The following is a 22,952-nucleotide window of genomic DNA, read 5'->3' on the forward strand; positions in this document are numbered from 1 at the left end:
ACTCCTATAGAGTTGATTTGATGGAGTCCAGATGGGAATCCATCTGATTTCAGCTGCCCTCCCTGACATTCAATCACAGAACTGGCAGAAAAGTTCCATTTTACAGGCTCAGTGGAACTACTTAAGGTCCCATAGGGACCTGATCTCACCAGGCAGAATGTTCCACCAGGCCAGGGCCAGGACTGAAAAGGCCCTGGACCTGATTGGGGCCAGTTTGGTCCTGAGCAAGTCTTGATCACTAGATGTAATTGTAAGTGATCTTTGGGGAACATTATGGGAGAGATAGTCCCACAGATACAACGGTCCCAGACCATTTAAGGCTTTAAGGCTTTAAGGTTTAAAAACTAGACCTTGAACTTGATTTGGTCTTCAATCTGGAGCCTGTGCAGCTGGGAGTGCACTGGTCAAAAGTTTGCTCTCCACTGGGTCCCTATGAGGACCCATGCTGCTGCATTCTGCACCAGTTGAAGTTTCTGGAGCAACTTCAAGGACAGACCTAGAGCAAGGTACAATAGTCTTGCCTGGAGGTGGCTGTTACATGGATCACAGTGGCTACGTTGGATGCTGACAGGTAAGGTGCTAACTGTTGTGCCTGGCAAAGGTGGTAGAATGCCTGGCATGCAGCATAGGTGACCTACACCTCCATAAATAAGAAGGCTTCCATCATAACTCCTGACAGCCACTGAAGTTGTTTGTTGGACTCTGTCAAGAGCTGGGAATAGTACTGTCTTACCCAGGGCATGTCAACCCAGCCACAGCACCTCCATCTTAGCTGTATTTAACTTCATCCAACTGCACTTGAACCATTCCACCACGGCCTCCAGGTACCTGGTTAAAGACTCAGGGGGTGGGACAGATGGCTGCACATCAACAAACATGCCTGGGTGTCATCAGCATATTGATGACACCTCAGCCCAAAGATTTCCCCACAGGTGCCAAACATGCTAGCTTAGACAGGAAAAAAACCTTTATCATTACCTACCTCTTCCAACTTTGCTTTCTTCCCTGTGTTTGCCCACTCTGACCACAAGGATCATGCCCAATAGCCAGAATGAGTCTAGCCCAGAACAATCCAGTGATAGAGAATGAGAGCTCTACCCAAGCGACCAATGAAAATCAGGAATGCTGCTGTGTAGCACAGACAGAGGGTTAGTGTTCTGACTGGGCAAGGTGTCCAACAGGGATTTACCCTGCATATTCAGAGGCAGTAAGCCCTGAATACCAATGCCAGGAGTCAACATCAGTGGGTAGGCCTCAACTCCTATGCCCTGTTGTTGGACCTCCAGAGAACTGGCTTGCCAATGTGAGACTGATCTGATCCAGCAGGGCTCTTCTTATGTCCCTGAATATGATTACCTCCTTAAAATGCAACACACACACTATCTTTACACCGCTCTGTGATAGCGGTATAAATAAAAGGCTAAGAAGTGTGGGGGTGGGGTCAGTCCAGGATAGGGAACAGAGGCAATTGGCTCTTGGCCCTGGAGTGACAAGTGGAGGGGTCAATCAGGAGGCATGAAGCGGAGGGGCCACAGAATTCCAGGTGTAAACTGCATGGAGCTTTTATTCTAATCCCAGGTTGATTCAGTCCCTGCTGTCTATACGGAATGCGATTTTCGTTTTGATTTTGGGCAATTTAAATTTTCCTTCTGCAGCAAGAAGGATTGAGCCACAGTGACCCTACCTTTATTGTGCGATAGAGTGCTTTTAATGCTCAATATTTCAAGATTCGGATTGAAAAAGCAGGCTGTTTTGAAGCTGGGCTCTCCTCCGTGGTAGAGAACCTCTGATTCGCCAAAGCTGGTCATGTGACAAGCTTGCCTTAAAGGAGAAGCCCCTAATTTCTCTCAATTTCTGTCGGTCTTGGATTTTTTCTCCCTTCTCTGCCTTCTACGATCCTCTCTCCCCCCCCTCCAAGAAAAGAAAGAGGCTCTCTGCTTGGCTCCCCCCCTTTAAGAAAATAAAGAAAGAGGCTTGGCTCCGTCCCCTTCTGAACTACCCTAACCACATGCAGAACATTTTCCTGTTTCAATGGGGAGGGGAGGGAAGAGAAAGACCCGAGTTCAAATTGATCTGAATTCAACAGGATTGACAATGGAATAAACAAAGTAAGTGCAGACTCTGCCCTAGAGAGAAGGCAGACTATATATAACATAAAAATATTGGACACAAATATACCTTCTAGGTGAAAGTAAGGTAACCCATGCTTTCTTTATGTGAAACACCCTAGTTTTGCATTTGAGTAAAGAATGTTATCTCCTCAATCACTTGTCCCCCCAGCTACAGTGTTAAAGTTAGCACGAGGAAGAAGAAATTGAAAAGAAATGGCAGCTGCAGATGTTGTGTCACCTCAAGGGAAACAGCTGGATTGGGTCTGGTTCTGAAAACTGGCGCAACCATTTTGGCTTAGTCACCCTTTCGATGTTAGCAAAACTGATCCTGTTTATCTTGAATTTGGATTAGCTGCATTCAGAGTACATGTGCGTAATGGACCTAAAGGCACATAATGCCCTAAGGGAATGAGATGCGAGGTTTCCTTGCAGCAGTACCAAATGAACAATATCAGCTTTTTCCTGGGCGAAGCCCATTGAATTCAAACTCCCAGGGCTGCATGCTCTGCTCTTAGCAGGCATTTGCTCTGGGATGGCAATTGTTTTCTTTGATGCAGCTTCCAGCAGCATTTTGACAAACAAGGAACGAACAGCTTATCTTATAAAGATTTATAGCCTATAGCTTCTCTATTCTTGTGAAGAAGACATCCGCTGTGCAAATGGCAAGGTTAAAGTGATTGTGTATGAAGTAAATACAAACTTCGGCTAGTATTTCATTCTGAAAACCAGTTTAAACAATACTTAGATAACTTTAAATGGAAGCTCTTTCATACACTTGACCCTTACATGAAGTTTTGTCACACTCAAGGTCAGATAGAAATAAAAAATGATCTTTACATGAGTTTTAGTAACAACCAATTCAAATGTGTGGACACTTTCCCACCCCACCACCTTCTCATAGAAGAAAATTTCAACATTGTTTTTAATACAGCAGTTGCAATCCTTGCTTAATTTATCATTACCAAAAAAAAACACAGCTTTCTATTTGTTTGAAGAGTGTCTTCTGAACCATTACGCCCAGAGTCAAAAACAGTTCATTCTACATTGATTAATGTACTGTAAGTACCTGGAATTGCTTGGCCTGGTTACTTTTTTTGCTTTTTCATCTCTCTAAACAATCAAATGAAGCATCTCTGAAGACACCTGATTGATGCCATCAGCTCTGCACTGATATTAGTGTTTTTTTCAGCCAATGTTCAAAGCAGGGCAATAATTTCCAGTGTACTTTCAAACCTGCCAAGCAAAAGGCTTTGGAGTATTTTCCCCCTCTTAAGCAAAGAAAGTGTCCCCTACAAGGCCTTGATATCTCTTCTCTGATCTATTGGCCTACTTTCTACATGCGGAAGAACAACCAAATGAGTGGCAGAACTCTAAGGCAGCAGAATGGACTGTACCATTCTGAATTGCAGATGGAGCATCACATTCATACATATTCCACTACACTAAGAAAACCCCCTTCCTAGTAATTAGAAAACCAGTATAGGAGACAATGGTCTGAGTTATACTCTCTGAAGAGCTAGATTTTTACTTACACAGATTTTTTAAAAAATATGGACAGTTACAAAAATGTACCTGATTCCACATCATCATGTTTGTACTGTTTACTGTATCATTGTTTACACTGTTTATTGTTACAACTACCTGTAATTATTTTGGATGGTTATTCATGTGTTATTGATTATTTTATGTATCATTCGTAAGTTCCATGGAAACCGCCCTGAGCCTCCGGGGAGGGTGGTATGTAGATAGATAGATAGATAGATAGATAGATAGATAGATAGATAGATAGACAGACAGACAGACAGACAGACAGACAGACAGACAGACAGACAGACAGACAGACAGACAGATAGATAGATCTACATGTGTATTAGCAGTTACAACTTTATGTGGTCTTTTTTTGTTTTGTTTTACTAGACAGAATAGTAAAGTAGTTGGTTTGTGCCAAAGCAGGAAAACCATGCAGGTGTGTGAAAATGTGCCCCTCCTATTGTAGCAGCAGCAAGTGGCATGAAAACAGACAGGAACAACATGAACACTGCTTGTCTGTGCACCTTTTGGTGCTGTTGCTGTCCTTCCTCTCCCTCCTTATCTCCATTATGTCTATGCAAAAGCTATGACAACCTACCCAAGCTTGGTGTAGTAGTTAAGAGCAGCAGCTTCTAATCTGGTGATCAGCCTTTTCTTCAAAGTATGATTGTTTAATGACTGTTGCTGGAGGAAGAAGAGAAAATGGGTCAAGGGAGACCCGATGGAACTTTATATTCAGTCATCTGAACCTTTTGCAAAGTTGCCACAAGACAACTTTGTATCCAGTCTTTGTATTCAGTCATCTCTGAATCTTCAGTCTCCTTCTACTTTTGCTTGCCAGTGGAAGAGGCTTCTGGAAGGTTCACCAGTTGCCTTGGTGTGTGCCTTTGTCAACTGTATTAACAAGTAAACTTAGTCAGCAAATTAAAATCTAACAGTAAATTTCCATACTCCTTCCCTTAGCCTCACTGATATCAAGCGGTGTTTGTCATTCCCATCATTACCTTTGGAGAAGCCATAACAGTCCATCTATTTTAGGTTGTAGTAGAATGTATTGTCACCGCTGCTTTCAGCTCAAAACTCATTTTTTTTATCCATAATTGCATTATATCTCTGTTCTTTGGCCTTCAGATTATAAATAAAAAAGTTCTTTGAATGCTTCTGCAGAAATTTTAAAAAATCTTCAGATAGAAACACTCCCTCCCCCAATAAAGCCATGACACTGCAGAAAGGCCAGGCTAGAGCCCCATCTTGGCAAAGAATTTTCAATGAGCAGGATTTTTTCCCCCAAACATGGCAGTAACATGAAATTGTAGAGGTTTGCAATTTTATTTATCATTTGTGACAGTGGGCTTTTGTGGAACACCATTAAACAGGAAAAGATCTTTAAAGTATTTGATCAAAATTGCTCTTATAGCAGCACTAAAACCAGATCTTGTGCTTATGTAGGTCAATAGCACATAGCAGTGACCTTCAGCTGCAGAGTTTACAAGGTGGGTATGACAACCTTGCCCTATTCCCTCCACAGGATCCCCCCCCTGGTTTTTCTCTTCCTTTCTGACTGAGTAGCCCCTTTGTCTATTTTCTTCATCCTGAAGATCTATAGCTGCCCTACCCTGTCACATTATTGTACTTTAATGTTGGCTCAGCTCAGGAACTTAAGGGAAGAGACAAGATCATTCTCTTACCTTCTGAAATGCCACATGAGAGACTTTATGTTCAAAAATAAAGTATTTTATTCAGTGTAGTGGGAGAAAGGTCAGGTGAAATCAGGTGTAAAATGTCTGAAGGAAATCAATAAGAACTCTGAAGGAACTTGATCGTTTCAAAAACTACAGTTCATATGTTCCTAACAATTGTTTTAAATTTTTTCACACAGTCTTAGAATCTTTGAGATGAGATGCTTTTGTTTCAGTGTTTCCTAAATACTCCTGTTCATTTTCTTGAGTTTAACTGAGTCTTCAGGTTCCAGAACCTCAAGCACCCAATTCCTTCTCTGAGCTCACAAGTCCTTTCTTTAGAGCTATCTCCCTTTCAACTGAGCAGGGAATCTCAAGGCCCGAATTGTGTTTTTCACTCATCCACCCAGTATGACATTGTTTTCAGTCAGAGCTAAGTCCTGTGCAGTCAAAGGTTTCCACAGTTAGGGCTAAACTCAAATGGAATTTAGCCAAGGGACCAAGCCCTATGAAGATAGGTTGAAGGACTTGGGAATGTTCAGCCTGGAGAAAAGGAGGTTGAGAGGGGACATGATAGCCCTCTTTAAGTATTTGAAAGGTTGTCATTTTGAGGAGGGCAGGATGCTGTTTCCGTTGGTTGCAGAGGAGAGGACACGCAGTAATGGGTTTAAACTACAAGTACAATGATATAGGCTAGATATCAGGAAAAAAATGTTCACAGTCAGAGTAGCTCTTCACTGGAATAGGCTGCCTAAGGCAGTGGTGAGCTCCCCCTCACTGGCAGTCTTCAAGCAAAGTTTGGATACACACTTTTCTTGGATGCTTTAGAATGCTTTGGGCTGAACCTGCATTGAGCAGGGGGTTGGACTAGATGGCCTATGTGGCCCCTTCCAACTCTATGTTTCTATGATTCTGTGATTCTATGGAGCTCTTCAACAGTCAGTTCCTAAGTCTTTCTGCTCAATTGATATAACTCAAGGCTCTCTTGAGTGTATACGTTTATTCAGTACTTAAGAGCAATCTGTCACAGTGGGCTATACCAATCATGGCTGCCTCACCCACCATTCTGTAGTCTTTTATTTTTGCTGTGGGGAGCAAAGGTGGCTCTGTCTAGTTGGCAATTCAGCTAGAGATGGATGGATTTTCCAAAGCAAAGTAGAATCCTACAAATGTGTATTGCACACATACCTTTTTGATTATTCTAACACTCTGCACTATCCTAATCTTCAAAGCTGTCTCTTATTGTTAGTGTACAGATTATGAGCATGCTATATACACCTTTTGTTGGTTTTGAACTACAATGGAAACAGAAATTTTCTGGTACACTATAAAGCAGTTACTCTGCTTGTAGTTTTGTGTTGTAATGATTCTGGACTAAGTTTCACGTTATATAGAAGAAACGTGATATATCTCTTAATGTTTTGATTATCACTAACAAGCAATTGGTATCCCTTAAACTGAACTGGTGCCATGGCACTAGGGGGTGGGAAATGGCTTTCATGCTGTTTCCCCAATAGAAATTACCCTCCTTCACCCAAGATGCTAGTACTAATTGTATGAGGGAAAGAGAAGTACATGTATTGTACTTGTCTTTTCCCCAGTTGCAGCTAAGAGTACTTTCACAGGGAAAGCATTTTTCTCATTGAAGGAACAGCATGGGGAAGGATTAACCTCTTCTCACTAGCACCCCAGTAGCACCAATTCATCCTTCCCCCCTCATGGATCTTCCAAAACCACATGGCAAGCAGCTTGGCTATGAGAAAATTGATTTGTACACTCATGTGTTTTACCATGACTAAGTGGTTTCTATTTTTTATTTGGTCACTTGTGAGTTTAAAAATACCCATGTTATTACAGTCTAATTGGGAAACTTTCAGGAATATGATTGGATACAGTTTATGGATACATTAAAGTCTCAAATAGTTTGCAAACTATGGAGAGTGGGATCTCTCTAAACCAAAAAAAGATTAAGAAATTAGACATTCTCTTATAAAGTCTATCTACATGATTATGACTACATAGATTCATGTCGTTCATTGGTTGCACTTTGGCCATGTGGTTGCTCCTGACCAGTATCACCAATCTGTGATCTTGGACGTAGGGCTGTGGCTCAGTGGTAGGGCATCTCACCTGTAAGCAGATGGACCTAAATTTGATCCCCAGCCTCTGCTGATAAACAGATCAGGTGAGAGTTTCTTGCCTTAGATTTGGGAGAGCTGTTGCCACTCAAAGAAGATAATGCCCAGTGGTCTGACTCATGTATTCAAGGTGGCATTCATATAATATAATTTAATGCAGCAGTTGGAACAATCTGAGCCTTTTAAATATGTGACCCTACTGGAAGGCAAAGATCCCTCTGAAAAATATAGTTGCTGGCCATAACACCAAAGTCACGATTGACAATGAGAACATTGAATGTATTGATGATTTCATCTTTCTTGGCTCTATGATCACTCAAAGTGGTGGATGCAACCGTGAAATCAAATGGCGAATAACACTGGGGCAGACCGTAATGTTAAGCATGAACCAAATATGGAAAAGTAAAGATATCAGCCTTAATACAAAATGCTGGCTAGTCAACACTATTGTCTTCCCCATAACAAGCTAGGGATGTGAAAGCTGGACCCTAAAGAAAGAAGAGAGGAAGAAAATAGATTCTTTCGAATTGTGGTGTTGAAGACGAATGGTGCGAATACCATGGACAGCCAAAGTTACCAACAAGACAGTTTTAGAGAGGAGCAAACCAACTATGTCATTAGAAGGCAAGATAAAGCTCACTTACTTTGGACATATCATGCAATCAAATTTGTTAGAAAAATCATTAATGCTCAGCATGGTCACCGGCAAAAGGAAACCTGGTTGCCAAAGGATCTGCTGGCTCGACACAATCAAAGCCAACACAGGGATGACCATGAACCAACTAAAAGAAGCGGTCATTGACAGATATGCATGGCGGAAGCTTTCCTATGGAATCGCTGAGGGTCGGACACGACTGAACAGATGACATCATCATCATGTGCCTCTTATTGCCTTTTGGTTTTGTATCTTCACTTTGTAATTTTAGGCTGTCATATGGAATAGAGATATAGAGATATATTTTCCATCCCTCACACATGGGGATTTCACTGAGAGCCAGTTTGGTGTAGTGGTTAGGAGTGTGGACTTCTAATCTGGCATGCCGGGTTAGATTCTGAACTCCCCCACATGCAGCCAGCTGGGTGACCTTGGGCTCACCACAGCACTGATAAAACTGTTCTGACCGAGCAGTGATATCAGAGCTCTCCCAGCCTTACCCACCTCAAAAGGGTGTCTGTTGTGGGGAGAGGAAAGGGAAGGTGACTGTAAGTCGCTTTGAGCCTCCTTCGGGTAGAGAAAAGCGGCATATAAGAACCAACTCTTCTTCTTCTTCTGAAGTCAAATGGTTTTTGAAAACAGAATGACTTCACATTTTACACTGTACTGCTGGTTCATTAATGTCTACTGAAAACAACAACAACAGTGAAATGGGAAATGAGTCGTCAACCAAGGAAGTTAAAACAATCATGGCTTATCAGCTCAGACACCCTATGTGTCCTCTGCATGCTGTCTGTTTGGGTGGAGAAAAATGGTCAAACACTGGGATACCTACAGAAATTGCAAATAAGCTCCAAGGGCCAGACTACATACCACAGGAATCTCTGGGCTGGCCATAAGGATATTCAGTCAGATGCTTTCTTGATGACAATGCAACTCTGATTTGGATTGGGGTCATGGGACATGGAGACAGGGACCTTGTGCCATTTCTCTGATGTGAAACTACCTGGCAGACTGATGTTTTCCCACTAGAGACAGGATATGTAGCCCTACAATGCATATGCAACCCCAGCAGGTCAAAGAACAGTCCCTCCCTGACCATTTCAGGCCAGGAAATAGAATTGGGGAAGGGGGAAGGAAGACTTAAGCCCCTTCGCTGTGTTCACCACAGTGCCAATCCCTATAGGACGGACCCTAAATATCTTGGAATTGCATTCCTAGTGAGAAACACAATCTGATTGAAAATTAAGGTAACTAGATTGTCTGATCTGGCAGACAGCCTCTTTCTCTCTTCTTTGGTCCCTTGCTGGGACTCAGTAGAGTGGAGGAGGGAATGCCCCCCAGTGGTATCCTGCAACACTACAATCTCACTTCTGGCTGTGGAACAGATGTCACGTCACTGCCGGATACTATAAAGGTAAAGGTATCCCCTGTGGAAGCACTGGGTCATGTCTGACCCTTGGGGTGACACCCTCTAGCATTTTCATGGCAGACTCAGTACGGGGTGGTTTGCCAGTGCCTTCCCCAGTCATTACCGTTTTACCCCCCAGCAAGCTGGGTACTCATTTTACTGACCTTGGAAGGATGGAAGGCTGAGTCAACCTTGAGCTGGCTGCTGGGATTGAACTCCCAGCCTTATGGGCAGAGCTTTCAGACTGCATGTCTGCTGCCTTACCACTCTGCGCTACAAGATACTTGCAGGATACTATGGGAGTCCCCTAAATCTCTATGATTATTACATAGAGTTTTGAGAAAACTCTAGAGCAGTGGTTCACAAACTTTTTGGGCTGCCACCCCCTTCGTTCCCAAGCTCATTCCTAGTCCCTCTGACACATATGAACATGTACCTCTTTCCTGGTGTTAAGTTTACTGCAAATTCAACACACTTTATATTGCCTGCATTTTAGTTGTGCAGCACTCATATTTTAGTCTGGAAATATATATATAAGTTATTTGTAAAAGTTATTTGTAAAATACACTTTGCTTCCTCACTAGGGAGAAAAACATATGGGGAAAGAGGGAGAGAGCAAAGATGGAAACATCTGGGGAAGTGTTGCCAACCCTGGGTTAAGAAATTCCCTGAGATCTGAGGTGGAATCTGAATGTTAGAGTTTGAGGAACGGATGGAGCTCATCAGGAATATGATCCCATCCAGCCCACCTTCTGAAGCTGTTATTTTCTTCAGGAAGCTAAACAGGGACAGCCTTGAGTCAAGTCTGCATGGGGCTTTTTATCCACTCCCAGCCTAAATAAATCCCTCCCATCTGCACTGAATTCAATTTTGATTTTGATTTTGGGCACTTTAAACTTTCCCTCTGCAACATGCATGATTGATCTGTGGTGACCCTGCCTTCCCCCTGTGATATCCAGGAATGGATATAAGCCGCAATATTTAAACAAACGCCACCAGTATAAGTGTAGATTTCTGCTTTTTGCGAAGTAATTTACTGCTCCATGCCTGCAACACTGTTCCCTGATTGGCCAGGGTATCAGTTCAAAGACTTCCTGGTTCCTGGTTGCAAGGCTTCCCTCCCTGTTTTAAAGAGATTGTGCTGCGGAAACCCAGGCTTCTCTCAGCAGAGATTTGCCTTGTTCTCTGAGAGGCTGCTGCTAGCTCAGGAGTCAAAAGAGAAGAAATAAAGCACTAATGCTGGCTGGACTTCACCCAACCCCCCTGCTTGCTAGTTCAGGAAAGATAGGTCAGCTTCATTAACACCGCTCCCCTCCATTCCCCTCCCTCTAAGCTTCCTCAATCAAGTGCAGCAGGCTCTCTGTTTCAATTCGGGGGGTGGGGGGAGGAAAGAAGGAGAAAGACCAGGGTTCAAATTGATCTGAATTCAACAGGATTGATGACAGAAAAAAAAAGTAAATGCAGAATTAGCCCTGGTCAACACTGGGATGGGAGTCTATCAAGGAGGTCCAGGGTCACTACTACCCAGATGCAGGCAGTGGCAAGCCACCTTGGAACAGGATGAGTCAGTCTGCTGTCCCTCTGTTGCCCCCAGATTCCTCACTGCCCCCTGGATCCTTCTACCACCCCCAGGGGAGCATACCATGCATTTTGGGAACCGTTACCCTACAGCAGCGGTAGTCAAACTGCGGCCCTCCAGATGTCCATGGACTACAATTCCCATGAGCCCCTGCCAGCATTCACTGGCAGGGGCTCATGGGAATTGTAGTCCATTGACATCTGGAGGGCTGCAGTTTGACTACCCCTGCCCTACAGTGTCCTATGATGTGGTGAAATCACTACTGGTTATTCAGCCAGAAATGCTATTTTGGCATTGTGGGACACAATTTTGATTAGCTGCCCCTACCCAAGTCTCCCAGTTGATGGGAATCCTCATGGCTAATATGAAGACAACCACTACTGCAGTACTTGAAAGTTTTGCTGAGAAAATATAATTTTATAGCACATACACTTTCATTTCATTGGTTCATTATTTTCCTCATATATCTCTTGCTATTCCATTACTGTTTTGTTCTGCTTTATTCTATTCCATACTCAAAATTTTTATCTATGTCTCTCCTAATTTGCATGTTCTTGGAATACTGGTTGATTCAGAACCACCAGAAATCATTATGAAGTGGATAATATCCACTTTCATGCTTGATGGATGATTAAAACTGCCAAGCAAATATCTTTTTAATATTATAGTTTGAGAGTTATAATGAAGATGCAAAATGGTCCCCCTCACTCATTTCAAAATACTGGTCTCTTCTTTTCATAAGATTAAGTACCATTACATTAAATGTGCTCTGTTTCAAACCATTTGAAATGAGCATAAGTATTTCTGAAACCATATGTGATATACTTATTGCACAAAGGTACTAGCATGGGTTAGATGTTGTACAGTATATATTCTGCAAGCCTGAGGCCAAGATGGCATCTGTCAAAAGGGAACACATACGCCATACTTTGCTGTGAAACTGTGATTCAGGTAAATGTGATAGTTTACTTTGTACAGTGATATCCTAACCCATTAATCTGTTCCAAGTATGGGAACTGGGATACCTATAAGGAACTATTTCACCTGCCATGCCTTCCCTATTCATTTGAATGGATGAAACCAATTCATGCTTGTAACTTCTTGTGTCCCACTCAGAATTAATGGAATAGATGGTTCCTGTAAGAAACCTGCGCAAGAATAAAAAAGACAAAGGTCTTGGATCAGGTTCTGTGAATAGTAAAAGCATGTAGAAACCAGCATGTATTTTATTATGGAGGATATAAAACTTCGTATCCTTGGTAGTGTTACACCTTTGGTGTTGTGTCATTTTTGGAAGGAAGAAAGACTGTCCTATGAAATAGATACATTCTGCACAATTTTTTTTCTCCCAACATCTGCATCCATGTCATGAGTCCCAATATAAATCATCCCCTCTACATGGCTGCTATCTGTACCATAAATAAAACCGGAGAGGGATGGTGGAAAGAGTTGGGACTTATTGCCTACCTGATTTGGCCTTTGGGAGTCACTCGCTCCGGAGCAGCAATCAGGCAGGGGATGGCCCGCCGCTAACTGCCTCCACCTCCCTGATTGACCCTTAGGGAGGGCAATTGACCCGCAGAGGACCAATCAGGTGGGGGATAGGCCATCTCCGACTGCCTCCCCCTCTGCCTTTCAGCCACACAAAGATGTGGCAATCAGGTAAGGCAGCTCCAGCTCGAGCCGCCCCACTGCAGCCTCACCAGGCCTCAGTGGGGCTACCCAGATGGGTGGGTGGGAGGAAGGCAAAGTGCGCCCACCTGAGCTCACCCCCACCCTGACCAGCCTTACCCTGGCGTAGTGAAGCCTCGGAGGGGCTGCCCGGGTGGGAAGGTGAGGTTGAAAGTTCCTGCCTGAGCTTGCCCCCACCCTGACCAGCCTTGATGAGGCCTTATGAGGCCTCAGTGAGGCTGGCCGGCCAGGTGGGGGTGGTGGGGAATGTCCACCTGAAGTAGCTCCTGCCTAATGAAGCTGTGGCAGGGCTGGCCAGGCAGAGGTGGGAGTGCCTGCCTGATCTCGCCCCCACCACAACCAACCTTGCTGTGGTCTAATGAGACCATGGTGGGAGTGGCCAGTGGTGGAGGTGGGAGCGTCCACCGAAGCTCGCCCCTGCCCCGACCTTCCTCTGCGCAGCCTTATGAGGCCTCAGCAAGGCTGGCTGGCTAGGTGGGGGGGGGGAGAGGTGGGAGTGCCTGCCCAAGCTCGCCCTCACACCAACTTGTCTTGCCATGGTGAGTGGAGGCTAGAGTTCATGGTATTTTTTAATGCAATGGGCTTTCCTGCTGGGGAAGACATATTTATCAGATATTAGATCAGAAATCACCAGCATCTCATCTAATGTGGCCAGGAGAACTAAACCTTGCTTTCATTTCAATATCTTTGGAGTGTTGTGTGTCATTCCTCATCCATGTCCAAGCACTGCTAGAGGCATCTTTCATGATATGGTCAATGGATGAGGCAAGGTACACTTCTAGACTCCAAGCCACTGTCTTGGGGAAAACAGAAGTGGAGCCGGATGATTCCAATAGTGTTGTGTGTTTGTGTGGTGGGGGGGGGGAGGGGAGGAAGAAGTATTATCTGTTTTTGGTACCTTGTATTTTTAATCCTCTCATATCTGGAGTGAAAGTGATTAGATAGAACGACAGGGTTTCACATTTCTGTTCTGTTGCAGAAGCTGGGGCTCTTTGTTCACAAGTGATTCATACTTTGCACTGTGAGCTGCAAACCTGCAATTAGTAGCATAGGAACTTACTTGAACACTGAATAATTTACAGAAAAAAATGATTTGCTGGTGTGGACATGACATATGTCACTTTACATGCCATTCTTATAGGCCTCTTTGTAACAACAAATTTCCGAGTTCTCCCTAGAAGAATCAGATTAGGTTTTAAGACAACTAAACAGATACTCTGCCTTAGGAAATCAAGTAAAGTCTCTCTCATCAGAAAGAGCTGATTTGCATTAGACTTGTTAGCCATAAAAAGATTGCCTGATATTGATTCACTGAGATTAAAGAATTACCTGACTCAGTAGCTAAACAAAGAAGACAATTAGGAGGGAAGTTTTGCTCCTGGTGGCAGTCAGTGTGGTGTAGAGGTCAGAGTGTTATAGTAGGAGTTGGGGACCTAGCTTTGGTTTAATACATGCAACTATGAAACGCACTGAGTGACTTGCAGTGCAATCCTGTGCAGAGTTATTCCAATCTAAACACCTTGAAATCAACAGACTCCTCAGAGGAATGCACGGCCAGTTATTCAGCCCAATCTACCTTACAAGGTTGTTGTCAGGATAAAATGGAGAAAGAGAGAACTTGTAGACTATGACTACTTTGAACTCCCTGGAGGAAGGGATCAATAAGTGACAGAAAAAACCTATTCTGACAAAAAGAGCAGCACCTTGTTTGTTAAGGATGGGTCCCTGTTCCTTCTACCATTCAAGCTTTCATAATGAATTAGTGTGTGAGTGTGTGTAGAGTTGATAGACAAAATCATACATAGACTGAAGGACTTAATCCACCCTGCATAGCCTCACTAAAGGGGGGTATAGAAATATAATAAATAAATAACTTTAGTTTTTAAAAGACAGGGGGAAGATCTGATTGCAAATCTTCTAGCCTCTTCTGTTTTGACTATAATCCATAAGGCTGAATTGTAATACATCTAAAAAGAAAACTGATAAGAAAATAAAATTAAATCATACTAATTATATGGTTTATTAACATTGCACATCAATTTATTTGCAAGAAAAAAATTGGTATAGCATTCTGTGCAGAGCAAATCAGCAGACTTAAACTGAAGTAACACAGCATAGGATTGCATTGTAAGTAGCCTTCTGAAAAATCTGTACAACAAAAGATTTTTGCAAGCTATAAATGTGAAGAAGGCTCAATTCCTTAAGCCAAAGCCAAATCTTCCTGACATTTTATGGTTTTAAAGTAGATTTCTCAGTTGGGAAACCTTCTGTTTTTCATGTCTGTTGTCTGTCTATCAAGGTGGAGTGTCAAGTAGTCTTTGTGTCCAGGGGGTACCAGCTGTCAGTCCAACAGATCAAGAGATAGGTAGTGCATTATAGGCTAGACAAAGGTTAAACACTGAAAATACTAACTAAAGATCAGAAGCAGGTAATGTAATCCAAGGTAAACAGAAATAAAGTTCCAAAAGATCTAGGCATTTGGCCTAGCACAATTCTGACTCACAGATACAAGGTACCATAAGAAAAGCAACTTCTAAGACTGGAGAGTTTTACAGCCAGCTGCTGCTGGAATTGTCCTTGGGATCAGCTTAACTGAATGCAGTTTATCATGCTAAGCCTCTGAGAGATGCAGCCCTGGTGGCACGGGAGACAAGGGAAGGAGCCAGGGCTAAGTTAGGACATACATACACTTTGTATGCGGAAGATGCCAGGTTCAATATGGATCCTCTAGTCAAAGAGCCAGTTTGGTGTAGTGGTTAGGAGTGCAGACTTCTAATCTGGTGAGCCTGGTTCAATTCTGCGCTTCCCCACATGCAGCCAGCTGGGTGACCTTGGGCTTGCCATGGCACTGATAAAACTGTTCTGACCGAGCAGTGATACCAGGGTTCTTTCAGCCTCACCCACCTCACAGGGTGTCTATTGCGGGGAGAGGAAAGGGAGGGTGACTGTAAGCCACTTTAAGACTCCTTTGGGTAGAGAAAAGTGGCATATAAGAACCAACTCTTCTTCTTCTTCTTCTTCTTCTTCTTCTTCTTCTTCTTCTTCTTCTTCTTCTTCTTCGTCTTCTTCTTCGTCTTCGTCTTCGTCTTCGTCTTCGTCTTCGTCTTCGTCTTCTAGTGAAAGGATTTTCTCAGCTATCAGGTGTTAGAAAATACCTTTCTCTATCTGGGGCCTTGGAGAGCAATTGTCAGTTGTAATAGGCAGTAGTGATCTAGACCAGTGGCTTGACTTATTCAAAGTGGTGGAAGCTGAACACTGGATACTCCAGCCTGAGGCCCCTCCCTAGAGACATATACATCAATGCCCCACAGCTTCAAAAAGTATTACACCTATGGCTTTTCCTCTCCTATACTTTTTACCAGCTAGATCCAGCAGAACTCTATGCACCTATGGGTGAGGATAGCAGCACCAAGAAAGGCATGGCCACATCTTATTTCATCACTATGGGACTATTAAAGATAAAGAAGGCTGGCATTTCTATTTTAAATTCAGGATTTAAGCCACTTGGTCTAAATATCTATGACATTCGGATTTTTCTCCCAGACATAGTGTTCATTTCAAATACATTGTTTTGGGCCTGTCTGTATTGAAATGAAATGTCAAGATGGTGTCATTCTGATATGACAACCGCTAAACTAGCATATGGGTACTATTTTCTAAGATATGACATGACAACAATATCATTTCATTACAGGTATATAGGGACTCTTTAACCATGACATCATGTCTCTGCTATAATGTAAAATGTCAGCCAAAATACAATTCATTCTAAACCTGCAGAAACTATGGAGACTTTGGGGAATGGCTATTAGAATCCTGTCTGTGTTGACTGGAAGCGAGTAATGGATTTATCCCCACAATCACTTGAGGATGATAAAGGGTGAAAGTGTAGGCACCACACATGAAAATATGGACACAACCCTCCCAACATGCATAATGCCCCTACGTCAGAGAGATGTGGACACCTTCCCCCCATACATAAATAAGCCAAGTACTAGAGAATCCTCACTGTTCCAAACAACTGTTGTATACATCACCCCTCATGACATAAGAATCTTGCCAAGGTGCCAAATACAGTCATCTGAGAAGGCCAAAAGCCTGTTTCTTGTGACCTCACCTCTTTATAGACACTGTAATAGCTGAGACTAGCCCAATCTTATGCAGAGGAAAGCAATGGTAAACCATATCTGCTCATCTCTTGACTTGAAAACTTCTGCTGAATTTCCATGAGCTGATTGCAGCTTTATAGCACACTTTACCTCATCAAAGTCCTTGCAACAGTGAATTCAGAGGTTTAGGCTGTTGGAAAATAAAAGATCTGTGGTGTGCACCATTGGACAGAATATGAAGGAGTCCACACTCCTATCCATTAGCTCTTGCGGATTAAGTATAGTATAGGAACTTCCCAATGTTTCTCCAGTGTCCTGATTGGCTCATTTGGAGATTTCTGACTTCTCTGAGCATACTTCCTCCCTGCTTGCTTTCAGACAGACTGAATTAAGACAAGACAGACTGTAGATTCTCTCTCTTCTTTCTTTCTATACAAAGTTGTTTCTCTTCACAATAAAACTATTTTATTATTTTAAACAGTCTGGTGCTTTGCTCCTCTTTGCATATTGAAACTGCCAACATAGGCAGTATAAAACTCCCTAAGGAGACGGCTGGATTAATTAACCATTAGGGCAGAGTCTGCATTTACTTTGTTTATTCCATTGTCAATCCTGTTGAATTCAGATAGATTTGAACTCGGGTATTCCTCTTCCATGCCCTCCCCATTGAAACATGAAAGTGTTCTGCACGTGGTTAGGTTAGTTCAGAAGGGGGGGGGAGCCAAGCCTCTTTTCTTTCTTTCTTTTCTTGAAGGGAGAGGGAAGAGGAGCCAAGCAGGGAGCCTATTTTTTTCTTGGGGGGGGGGAGGGGAGAGGATCGAAGAAGTCAGAGGAGGGAGAAAAAATCCAAGACCAACAGAAGTTAAGAGAAAATAGGGGCTTCTCCTTTAAGGCAAGCTTGTCACATGACCAGCTTTGGCCAGTCAGGGGTTCTCTACCATGGAGCAAAGCCCAGATTCAAAACAGCCTGTTTTCTCATTTCGATTTTTAAAATATTGAGCATTAAAAACACTCTAAGATATCACTCAATAAAGGTAGCGTCACTCCAGATCAATCCTTCTTGTTGCAGAAGGAAAATTTAAATCGCCCAAAATCAAAACGGAAATCGCATTCTGTGTAGACTGAATTGACCTGGGATTGGAATAAAAGCTCCATGCAGTTTATACCCAGGTTATTGCTTTAGGCCTCCATGATTTCAAGCTCTCAGTTTCCCAGCTCACCTACAAAGCTCAGTGAGTGACCTTGGGACAGTAGCTTTCTCTTTCATCCTAACCCACCTCACAAGGGAGTTGTAGAGACTGAAGTAAAGAGAAAGTCATGTATGTCACCTTGAGAGCCTTTGAAGGATTTAGAATAAAACCTATTTATTTATACAGTGTCAAATGTTCATGTAATAATACAAGCAGCACTGACCTGTCTTGGTCAAGCCACCTCTGGAGATCATCTGTAACAGCAACCAAGGCCATTTCCACCCCATAGCCAGGCCGGAAACCTGTCTGAAAAAAGCCCAGGACTGATGCATCTCCTAGGAATGCCTGCAATTGGTCCATGACAGATCATTCAACTACCTTGTCCAGGAATGCCAAGTGTGAAACCAGGCAGTACTTGGCTGGGTCACATGGATCTAAGGATGGTTTCTTCAGTAAAGACTGCACCACTGCCTCCATTAAGCTGCTTGGGAATGTCCCTGAAAATAAAAAGTTTCCTGATCCCCTTGTTGCCTGCTCTCACAGCCATGAGGGACAGGGATCTAAAAGGCAAGTGGCTGGCCTCTTTGATGCAAGCATCCTATCCACATCAGTTTCGGTGAGTCCCCTGAAGCCTGAGTCCCCTGGGTAATGCAGTGAAGCACTGGCAATGGAGAGATTCACAAACTCAGGTACTCTTCATATCCAAGAGGGAGGGCTTGGGGGAACCACACAACATTATTTTTATTGCCCAATAATGATTTGCAGCACACACAGGCCAGAAACCCATTCCGGAGCTAACTGAAGTGCAGGCAATTGGTGGGATGCAGAAGAGTCCAGCCTCCTCTGTTTTGTGTATCTCTGATCTTATAGGCAAGGCCACCCTGACTCTGAGCTCTGAACTGTCACTTGGATATGGCTCATCTCCATCCTTGCCAAGCTGTCTTTAGTGCTAGATGGAGGTGTGCCATGTCCAGTGCCCCTAGCTTCAAGGTCTATGAGTCAGGTATAGTGGCATCCTTTGAGGGGTTTCTGTTCCAGGTCCATAAAGGCACTGAAGCTCCAGGATTCTGGTCTGAGGGTTATCCCTTCATCTTCCAAACGGATGCCTCCATTTACTGTGGCCAGTGAGGGAGGTCCAGTATGAAGCAGGCCCATATGTGCCCCTTCCTTGGGCTGCCCCCACATCTGGTATCAGGCTCCTGGCATGAGTGTAGGTGGCTTTCCTTTCCCTCCAGCCAACAGCCAAAGCCTGCCCCTACTCTCTACTTATTCAAAGGGGGAGGGGAGAGGATGGCTTTCTTCACCTGCTCTCCCCTCTAGAAAATAAAATACTTGTCAAATACTTCTTGTTTTTGGTTCATGTTCTATTAGTTGGGTTTGAAAAAAAGGATTACCATTTATTGTTTAAATTCATATTATTGTGATTATTTGTGCATGCATATTTTCCCACACCATTATGGGAGGAATATTCCCTGAAACCTTTATCCATGATCCTGAGGAGTAATCTTTCACCTAATGGGTAGATGCAAAAGCACTCATGATACAAAGAAATGAAATGTCAGGACCAGATAAAAACCGACCAAGCCACAAAGCTGTTTGGTCCCTGTTGGATGTAGCCAGTAGCCAGGTGAGGACATACCAGTGATCACGGCTGTCTAACTTGGTATGTTTGCCTGTCACATATTACCACTATGAGGTTCATGGCATCTCTAAGGGGTCCCCATGAGAGAAGGAACATCTTAATATTCTACAGTGACATAGTAAAAATGTCCACAGACAAAAACTAGATTTGAGACTAACAGGTTTTGAGAGTCAAAGCTTCCTTTCTCAGATACAGAGAAAAAGAGAACGTGCTATGGGAAAAGGTTAGCAAGACAACACTGTGTTGAAAACATGGCCAAAGCGGACTGAACAGAGAACTGTAAGAAAAATATGTAAGTGGTTCTAAGACTGATTTGAGTTGTGTTCCCCTGTTGTAGTCAACTGCAATAGGAAGCAGCAATATCTCCTCCTCCTCCTCTAGGAAAATTGTGCCTTTTCCTTTCTGCCCCCTTAATCAAGGCAAAGCCTAAGAAGAAGGAGATAGCACATGGCCCGAGTGGCCAGACATCACAATCCCTGACATCAGTGAAGGCTGCAAGCGCTTGCCCCATTGTCTGTAATCATCCCCTAGAATGGGAGCCCTGTATAACAAACCTCTGTCCAAGTTGTGCTTGGAATGTGCCTACCAGCTAGGAAAAAATGGTTTATTGACTTCAGAGAACAGTGAAACATGTGCTCAGCACCACTTTTCCACTGAAAGCAATGAGACCTAAAGGTGCTTGGCTTTCCAAGTATTACACCCTTACTGCTACTTGGCTTTTTGTTTTGTTTCATGTTTGATATACCACTAAAATTGAATATTTGAGAAAATGAGCTGCCATTCTCTCTCTCTGCCACTTATAACATAGATCAGGGGTAGTCAATCTGCGGCCCTCCAGATGTCCATGAACTACAATTCCCATAAGCCCCTGCCAGCAACCGCTGGCATAGATTATTTGACTACCCCTGGCACAGATTATTAACACGAAACTCTTTGTTCATATTCATAATATAGTTAATTCCTATAAAACAAATATCCCCCCAGTCATAATGTTTAAGGTGTCTGTTTCCTTTTGGGTTTAACCCCAGAGATAGAGTTATGAAAAAAAATTGGCCAACTGACTTCCTGAGAAAGGTTTGCTACAGTGTTTTTTCCACACTGTGCACCATCTTTCCATTCTGGCACCAATCTAGTCTATGTATACTTGACAAACAAAATACTAAGGTACCATTGCAATGTTTTTTCTTCTTCTTCAAAGACCCTTTAACTCACCTATTTTGGTTACTTGGATTGTACAACTAGTTAGTCTTCTACAACTTTTTAAAAAAGCTCTCTATTTTTACAACCAATGTAAGAACCACTTAATCACTTTTACATGGTAGGAGCCATGATATAGAAACCCCTGACATTTGGGATACTTGAGGAGACCTGGTCCCTAATCCATTTTTTAAAAAAGAAGTTACTTTAAGGGGGCAGGGAACCTAGGAATAACCTTCAGAGTGAGGTTCTCTTTCCTACATCAGACTTAACCTTTGGAAGATGAGAGTGATGGGTCAGTGGTAGAAGGTGTCAGTTTTAATCACTCCCTGTCATCACCAGTCATGGGGATTGTAGGAGTCACTAGGAAGGCATATTCTCTGCCCAGCAGTCTGGAAGGCTGCTGCATATCAGAGGAGGCAACCTAAACTGGATGATCTCAGACAGTGAGATTCTGTTTAAGGTGTGCATTGCAAAGCCAAGCATTTTGTTTGGAAGTTATCAACTTCTGTTGTTGATCATGTCTGTAAAAGGCAGCTCTGCTTTTAGCCATTTTTGAGACTCTTGTTATTACATTATCAAGTTTAGATAAGAGTAGGCCTTGTGTGTTTTTTAATTGAGAAGTAATGTACTGATATATTTTTTTTAAATGAATACGAAGAAAATGTATGTCCCTTTTTTCTTTTCTTTAAAGTTGGCTCCATGCTGGTATTAACTGTATCATCTTATCAAGCTCCTTTATGGTGTTTTAGTGTAGCAGATTGTTTTTGGCATACCACTGGGAACTGTTAAGATTGGCAGCACAGAAAATAAAAATTGGTTTAAAATGTAATTTATTGCATAGATTTTAAAATGTTAGCCACCTTTTGAACCTTGAAAGGACAGAAAGGCAGGGTAAAGAAAGAAAGTAGGCACTTGCCTTACATTTGGCTCATCTCTTTGGGTCTTTTCTGGAAGCAGTTTCAGATATGACCTTGTGTTGATGTTTCTTATTTAGATTACCTGAAGTCACTTTTTGAATGCAATTTGAATTGGCTCATGTTACTTGACCAGGGATGCTTTTCAAGTTCTTCCTGAGTGTCCTCAATTATTTCAGCATCTCAGTTTTTATCTCTTATTTACAAATGAATCAAGGTGAAAGACTGCCATGAAGAGCACGGGGTGGGTGCGAGTGCATTGGTAACAAAAATGAACCTATTTCATGGCCGTTATTGACTCTTCTCTGGGAAAAGTGAAGGGTACTTAGGAATGCTGTACTCTTTGCTTGCAAGATGCCACTTAATGAGGTTGCTGAGTTAATAATTCTTTCTGGGTTTTTTTTATTTGTCAAGAGTTCAATATTTTTCCAATATGAGGTTTACTTCAGCGTGCTTTAAATGGCAGTTTCTAATTAATGGTACTTGAATACGTTCTCAACTTTCCCCCCTCCCCCAGCCCCAAACTCATTCTTGGGTTACAATTTATAAATGATTTTAATGTATAATTAACATTCATCATTACAAGATATATGCAAACAGATATGCAAATTTGGAAATAAATATGCACACATATAAAATGGTGTTGGATTAAGTAGTCCTTAACATTTTTAATGAAATCAATATTTTATGCATATCTGTGTCACATCTTTAAGTACTTATGCCTCACTAGGTGTCAGATTTAGGACCACTTCTGAAGATTGTGAAACTGTTTGCCAACTGGCATGACATTTTGAGAGCTTTCTTATGGGTGGGCTGGATTATTAAAAATATACTCATCCAGTGTGTATAACCAGTATGTTGAAGACCACCACCTAGCGGTTAAAAAAAAAATCTATCTGGCAACTTACTATAGGGTTAAACCATTATTTCTATTGAATTTTACCTCATTGCCTAGAAACGTATTCCATTTTGCTTTCAGGTCATTTTGTTGCTGAATTCTAAGTGGTTTCTATTCTTTCAATTCATATGCCACTCATAAAATTTGATCTCTGCTGAGAAAATTGGATAGACTGTAGGAGCACATAAAAAACTGAGCATGGGG

The sequence above is a fragment of the Paroedura picta genome, chromosome 4 (assembly GCF_049243985.1).
Source record: "Paroedura picta isolate Pp20150507F chromosome 4, Ppicta_v3.0, whole genome shotgun sequence".
NCBI classification, from domain to species: Eukaryota; Metazoa; Chordata; class Lepidosauria; order Squamata; family Gekkonidae; genus Paroedura; species Paroedura picta.